The sequence below is a fragment of the Halyomorpha halys genome, unplaced genomic scaffold, assembly GCF_000696795.3.
Source record: "Halyomorpha halys isolate HHAL.00 unplaced genomic scaffold, Hhal_1.1 Scaffold126.1, whole genome shotgun sequence".
NCBI classification, from domain to species: domain Eukaryota; kingdom Metazoa; phylum Arthropoda; class Insecta; order Hemiptera; family Pentatomidae; genus Halyomorpha; species Halyomorpha halys.
This window is the reverse complement of record NW_027112074.1, coordinates 1,682,480-1,690,361: the sequence shown is the minus strand read 5'-3', so window position 1 is coordinate 1,690,361 and position 7,882 is coordinate 1,682,480. Positions and strand designations below refer to the sequence as shown.

Here is a 7,882-nt window from a genome sequence, read left to right as displayed (position 1 = left end):
ATATACTAAAATTACCTTTAAGATTGATAATGAGGTGTAGATAGTAACAGTTACAAACCTGCCTTCTACGCCACAACCCCTGATGAAGACCTGAAACTCAGGTCGAAACGTCAGCATAAAATAAATAAATATGCTTTTGTTTATTTATTTTGTTCTTTGCTGACCGCACCCCCCGACAAACTTCTCCAAGAAAAAATACCTTTAAGATTGTATTTTTAAACTAGAATTCCATGTTCCCGAATAAAGTAGTTTATTCAAAAGCAGAGATGATATAGATTTAGTGAAGAAAACCACGATTGTTCACTATTATTCGTTGACATATTTCAAATATTCGAATTGGTGTAACTTAATAAATGAGCGAGGAAGTACGGGTCTATCGCATAAAGGCAACTAATGCTATTAGTTAATGCCGCAAAAAAACAAAAAACTATAGATAAATTTAGAAAAACCAATGGATTTTTTTATCTTTAAAAATTACATTAGTACCTCTTACATTAACCATGTAAGGCGCATTAGGCCGATCTGGTATTAAATAAATTAAAAAAAATTACTAATTAAAAATACTTAAACCGAATAAGGTTTTATAAGCTTGGACACAGGTTCAATACCTACAAAGAAATCAAAGCTAGTTTTCATAAGCTTAAGATTTTTATTTTATTTTTTTCCAAATTTCAACAAGACAGTTTATTTGAGAATGACTCACACAAATTAGTTTGCTTGAAAATCCAACATAATTATTTTACTGGAAGATTGTTGATTGACCGTGTGAATAGATGAATGGAATATGGTCCGGGTGCGGTAAAAAAAAAAATCAAATAGTAGAATTATACTATTTTATTGACCCAACGTTTCGTGAATTATACTATTTTATTGAGCCAACGTTTCGAGAATTATACTATTTGAGTTTTTTTTTTACCGCACCCGGACCATATTCCATTCATAATTATTTTAGTAGCAATAACAAATATTCAATTAAAAAAAATAGTATAATATTTGTCTTTAATTTAAAAATATATACTAATATATTTGTTTTTTAATTTTTGAATGGATTATAATTCATAGATGGATATGGAATTATTGTTATACGTACAACGTTTGATTTAATTATTATTCAAGATAATATGTAACTTTCAAGATTAAAAATAAAACAGTATCATACGTATGTGAGAGTTTTATTGACCACATTAACACGAAATATGTCCCATGTATTTATGATTTTTATTTTCGGCTAAGTTGGTAAGAATTAAAAATCCGTCGGACAGGGAGTTCTGGATAAGTGAGTTTTCTCTTTGTTTAAATCAGTTTATAATTTCATTAGCTCTCGAGATTAATTTTGTTTTCAAGAACAATTCCTTTAAGGAAGCAGCTCTGTTAATAGAAATAAGGAATTCATTTATATGAAACCTTTCCCTCTATTACTTATTCATTTGGTATTTATAATTTAAACGTTTGTAATACGTATAATTCATAGATTTATTATGTTGGAATGGCACACTGAACGTAGCGTTGTAAAAATTACCATTATTTTTTATTGTATCTTTAATCTTATAACTTATTTTCTATAATCAATAAGTAAAAATATTGTCATAAATAAAATAATGATATTTGGGGTTTTAAAGATAAATTCTTTAGTTACGTTTAGGCCTTTTCAAATCTTATTTCATGTTACCACGCAATTTTGAAAGTGTGCCAAATAAAAAAAAAAAAAAAGAAACATTAAATTATTTTAATAATCGATTCAATTGATTTTTAGTTCGATACTATTTCAGTTCTCATTCTGTTTATTAGGGATGGATTAAAATTTGTTATAACACATTTCTTTTGCCATAAATTTGAAGTCTATTGTTTCTTTCTTTCTTTCTTTTCAAGTCTTAAACTTTATCCATCAATATTTTTTCTTCTTTTAGAGGTCCTACATTCTCTTCATTGTTCATACAGTAATCATTCATTTCGCGGTCATTTTGTTCTCAGAAACGGGGTCGTAACTAGACGATGGGTAAGTACTCAATCATATAATTTATCATTATTTATTTAAATTTAACGCTTTATTCCAGAAGTAAACTGCATTTTAAGTTTATTTGTAAACACCCAAATGATATATACATCAAAGTTTGACCAATGGGTTTCATACAATGGCCACAGATGGCGTTATATGTGCTATAGCTACTTCAAAACTTATTGGCATTTTTTTTGGGAGACAGATTCTTTTTATTAAGGGACTCAGATTTCCAAACGAAAGAATATTAATAATATTTATACAGTTGTTTTTTATTGGGTAAATTAAATTGTTATTCAAAGCATGGTTTTGGTGGGTAAAATGCCACAATTCACATGAAAACTAAAATTAAAAATGGAAAGAGTAAATTGTAATGGCCATTCTGCAATATATGCTCTATTGATCCATAAAAAAGTGTTTTAAACATTAAAGTTCTTTCTTAGGTATATTATTGATTATGTTAAGCGAAAGACTTTGTTCTTTATAAGTATTTTAATGGTATCATGGAAATGCCAGCGATGAATAAATAGTTGAGAACTATATCTATCCATTAAACTGCATCAGTAATTAGAACAAATTGTCTGCTAACGCTCCTGAAACTCAATACTTTATAAAAGAGTATATTCTAATCTAAAAATATTAGTTCCTATTTCTTTCAACTTGATTTAACAAATTTATTTACTTTATTTATTCATCTATATCATATTTCTAACTGTGCCATTATAAAATCCAGATAATTAGATGCAATTATTAGGAATTGAATTTCATGATCAATAAGAACAAAAATAACAAAGTAAAAAATTCTTTGTGATTATTAATAAACATGGGCTTAGATTTTATCATTTGACTATTCAACACATTTACTTGACATTCAAAGAGTATTAAGTTGTTAAATAGTTTTGCAGGCAAAAGCTGTGTCAGTTATATGATCTCATCTTATTTTTTTTGTAAGTAGTCCCACATATACGCATTGTATATTAATATTTATGAATTGACATGCTTTACAGTATGTTTATTAAAATTGAATTCTAAATAATTCAGTGTAATTATTTTATTATAATACTTTTTGATGTTACAAACTGTTTGATATTACAGAAAAGTGTGGAGTGGCCTGCTGGATAATTATAATTCTCATAAATCTTCCAAGCTCAGAACCAGCTTAAAGGAGACAAGAGGTAGAACTTATTCTAATTATATAATCTGGTGCTTCATTCAAACGTCATTAAATTAGTTAAAGCATATAAAAGAGCCTTCAGGTAATAACATTTATGAATAAAGAAGGATCAATAATGTTTAGATATATAAAACTTTGTAGTATATAGAGCTTAATCATGTTTGTGATGGACAGTAGTATCTTCCTACTTTTGAAAATGCATGCTTCTTTTTACAATTTAAAGCATTTCGTTGATTGCCCATGTGTAATTAATAAAAAGAACATTGTCCGTGTGCAGTCAAAATGACTCAAATAGCAAATAAATTATTTATTATGAGCCAACGTTGTGTCCCACTTTGCAGGGCTTTCAAAATAAAGGAATCCAAAAGAATCATTTTTGGTTATTTTGCTTTCCTTCATTTTGAAAGCCTAGTAAAATGTGGTGAAAAATTGCCTCATAATCAATAGTTTATTTGCTATTTGAGGTATTTCGACCATACGCTGACCATCTTCCTCTAATTGTTAATTACTTGTTTTTATATGTCTTTAGCGATTGTCTTCTCTCACTAATTGAAGGGGTTAGTGGATGAAGGGGCTATGTTACAAATAAATTATATATAAATAATTAACCGTATTAATTCAAATTATGAAGATGATCAGGGGTGCGGTCACAAGAAAACTAAAATGAACTTAATTGAATTACTGAAATTAAAAATTTTACTACGGATAAATATAATTTCAAAATATTTGGTACTACCTGTAAATAATAAAAATTAAAATTACTCAGATATTAGAATTGTTAGGTAGGTCAATTAATGAGGGGGGTTGAGCTTCAAATAAAACAAAAGTAGCTAAATGAGTTCTATTGCTTTGTTATTCCTTATTACCATTCTGGTTAGAGTTTTTGCTTATAACATATGTATGTCATTTATTTTTATATATCTACAAAGGCTGCCTCCTCTCAAAAATCATTGGATTGCTTATTTATTATTTTTCTAAAGATTTATTTTTATGAGTTTAATATTCCAAACAATATCTCATTTTAAAAATTAAAAATAAAGGATCTTTTCAGTTCATTTTTTGGCCAATTATGGTTGATATTGGTAAAATAATAAAATTAGTTTTATAAACATATGACAGAGTTTTTTTTTTTTTTTCCATGACTCCTATTGGAGTCCTATACTGCCTAACCATGGTTGGTGGTCAAGTTATAACAGAGTTGTACAATTTGTTTATGTTTAATTATTATATTACTGTACCCTTGAGTATAAATTGGTTTATGTTATAATGTGATTTATTTGTCATAAATTCATATTAAAAAAATTATATTACATTAGTTTCATAACAAATTTATTATTTTAATGTGAGTGATAAGGTAGATTTCAGGATCTTCATCCTGCAGCTACTAACTCTACTCATTACATACACCGATGGTTTTCGACACTGGGGTTCCCCAAGCCTCTTCCAGGGGTTCTGCTAAATAATTTAAGAATGGGTCATTCCATGTCAACTCAATTTGTCAAACAGTTTTGAATCTTGACATCTCAGATTTTCTTGAATTTAGTTTTTGTAGATATCGAAGCATTTCTTGGTTTTTGCTGAAAACACAATATTTGACACTCTATTTGTGTTTAATGATAATTAACTTAAAAAAAAATTATCAAAATAGGGTTCTGCCATTTTTCTACTGGTACCAAAAGGGTTCTGTCACTTAAAAACACTCGTAACATGCACAATGTTTCTCATTGAATATTTAAACAAAAATTGAAATTTGATTATTTCAAATACATCAATACTAGAATATCATGTTATGATTATATTTTACTTCAAAATTTGATTAGAATTTATTATTTTTTAAAATTAAAATACTAATATTCAAATGCATTTAGTTCTGAATATAATAATTTAAATTTATAACTTCATTACTGATTCAAAAATATCTTTTCTAAATATTCATCATTATCTTTAAATAAAAAATGAATATAAGATAACTCAAACAATATCTGCACTAATGTGGGAGTTGAGGAACCTTATTGGCTTACGTATAAAAAATAAAAATAAACCCTATGAGTACCTGTGACATGCCTTATCATTGTCATTTTCATGATAAAATTTATATGGAAATACTTAAAACATTACTTAATAATTCAATATTGATAATGCTTGAAAATTAAAAATTCTTAATTTGTTTAATAAGTATTTAATTTTAAAATGGGAGAGATATATTCAATTTAAGATGTTTTTTCCTATTATCCTCAAAATCTCTTAATAGTTTTAAATATTGGAAAAGATGTTTGGGACTTCTTAATTTAATGTTCTTCCTTTAATCTATCTTAAGTCTTAGTTCTCATTACTGTCTTCTCCGAAAATAATTTAAATATAAATGTCTTTAACATACTGAAAGGAAGGGAAGATATTATTTTAAAATAAAAACCAGTACTTCATCTGTTTTGAGGATATTGTGCTAAGTTATTCCTCAAATGAATTTCTCTGCTATATCTAATTAAACATGTGAATTATCTGATAAGAAGTATGAAATTGGGCTGATGTTCTCTAATCGTTTTTGCTCATTAAAATATACAAGTAGCTGGTAAGTATATGGTTCTTATGAAAATACTATACTAAAATTAAAGATGACAGACATTTTCAAACAATTATAACCACAATAATTCAATAATTAAAAAGAAGACCTTGTTTCTTAGAAACATGTTCCATTGTATGTTGAATTTTTTTAAAAGTATTTGAAAACATATTCATCTGACTTCGGGCCTTAATATTTTATCTCAATAAAAAAGTTCATAACAAAGCATTGGAAAAATACCATTACTAGCTAAGGAATGTAATTTGGCAGTTTTTAAATCGGTAGGTAAAGTGGATTAGTGTTTAATATTTATAAGGTAGACAATTATTACATGGACTGATAAATAAATTTGTAAAACACATTGCATATCATACCTCAAACAAGAACCTTTCTTTTACAGCCATCTTAGTCAAGTATTCTTTTGTAGTTTAGGTTGGTGTGGTATAGCAATGAGTATTTAAATTATTATAATAATTTGTATGAATTACAAAAGGTTTCTTGACAAATTTGATGAACCCATCAATAAATTTGTACAATGAATATTTATCATTCTAAATTGTAGTAAAAATATTAAGTTGAGTAGTCTCTAAAACATATACTTCTTTACAAATTCCATCTTAGTTTGGTATTATTCTGCAGTTTAGGTTGGTGTGGTTAAATAATTGTTGGTAGATAATGGTGTTGTTGTGTGATGGTGTTGTTAAATAATCTGACAAATTACATGGACTAATCAATACATTTATAGAACACATTCCATATCGCCATATCCTGGAGTGTTTTAGGAATACCATGTTGAGTTGGCCCTAAAACAAATACCTCTCTATTATATTGGTCTTAGTCTGGTATTCTTCTCCAATTTTGGTTTGTGTGTTATAATAATTCATATTACATACAAACGGTTTCACAACAAATAGCATGGATACATTAATTCATTTCCCTGACAGATGACAGTGGCAAATCACACCATCATAGAGTGTTCAGGAAATACCTGGTTGAGTTGTCCAAAAAACAAATACCTCTCTACTGTGTCCATCCTAGTCTGGTATTTGAACTACAGAAGAATTCCAGACTAGGGTGTAAGTTGTAGAGAGGTATTTGTTTTAGAGGCAACTCAATCTGTACTTAAAACGAATAACTCTTTACAACGTTCACCTTAGTCTGGTATTTAAACAACAAAAGAATACCAGACTTGGATGTGTTTAGTAGAGAGCTATTTGTCTTAGAAACAACTCAATTTGTCCCTAAAAGGAATGCCTCTCCACTATATCCATCTTAGTCTGGCATTCTCCTGTAGTTTGTCAGTAGTTCACGTTGGTGCATTTTAATAGTTTAAATTTTTTCCTAAATATCAATTTTTTTCATAAATGTTATGAAATCCCTACTTATGATTTAAATATATTGTTGGTTTATTAATTTTAATTATGCACATTTAAAATAATAAATAATGTGAACACCAACGTACCATGAAGGGCCCTGGGTTCAGTACTTTGTAAGGAAGCACTGTTTTTAGAACAACTGTTATACAAGGAGGTGATTTTTTTCAAGATCACACTCAACCACCAGATTTTTCACCAACTAAGGGGTACATTTACAATCAACAAAAATAAAAATATATTCTCCCTAGTAGGCTGAGGTTTTACGTTTTAAGTAATAGAAAGCACAAAAGCAAAAAAATAAAACTACTGTTTAGGCCGCTATACGTAAATCTTTTCCAAGACTACCTCAGGTCACCTCAAGATGATCTTCAGAACTCGATATTACCGTCCGCATCAATGGCGCACGAGTGGACCTTTTATTCACCCGTATCTCAGCTATTTATTGAAATCGAAGAAAAGTATGAAGTATTTTGGAATTATACCAAAGTAAGAAAAAAAATGAAATCAAAATAACTTAAAATTATTTATTTTTTACTATAAACTATTTTCAAATAATAAATTATGGTATTTAATTTGCAGCGTTTTCCTAGAAAATAGAATTAGGCTTGGTTTTATTTTTGTATTCTCCAAACTTTTGTTCCGTTTCTGGTTTATTCGGCCTGCCGTGTACGGGGCTCGGGGTTTCTAAGCCCGATTAGGGGTTCCTCGTACAGGTATTATATTGAAATTTATTCATATATTAATGTATTTATATTATTTATTTATATTATATATTT

At 28.1% G+C, this 7,882-nt stretch overlaps 1 long non-coding RNA gene across 5 annotated transcripts in view; it reads left to right on the top strand.

Moving 5' to 3' along the window:
• Positions 1–7,882, top strand: part of LOC106678153 (uncharacterized) — a 16,116-nt gene that overhangs the window by 5,917 nt on the left and 2,317 nt on the right. For 4 of the 5 annotated variants that reach the window (XR_010844102.1, XR_010844101.1, XR_001342711.2 and 1 more), the window contains 2 exons: positions 1,908–1,996; positions 3,092–3,287. This is a non-coding gene — a long non-coding RNA (uncharacterized lncRNA). Of the gene's footprint in view, positions 1–1,907; positions 1,997–3,091; positions 3,288–7,882 lie in introns of those variants that run through there. The other variant, XR_010844103.1, reaches the window with a different exon arrangement.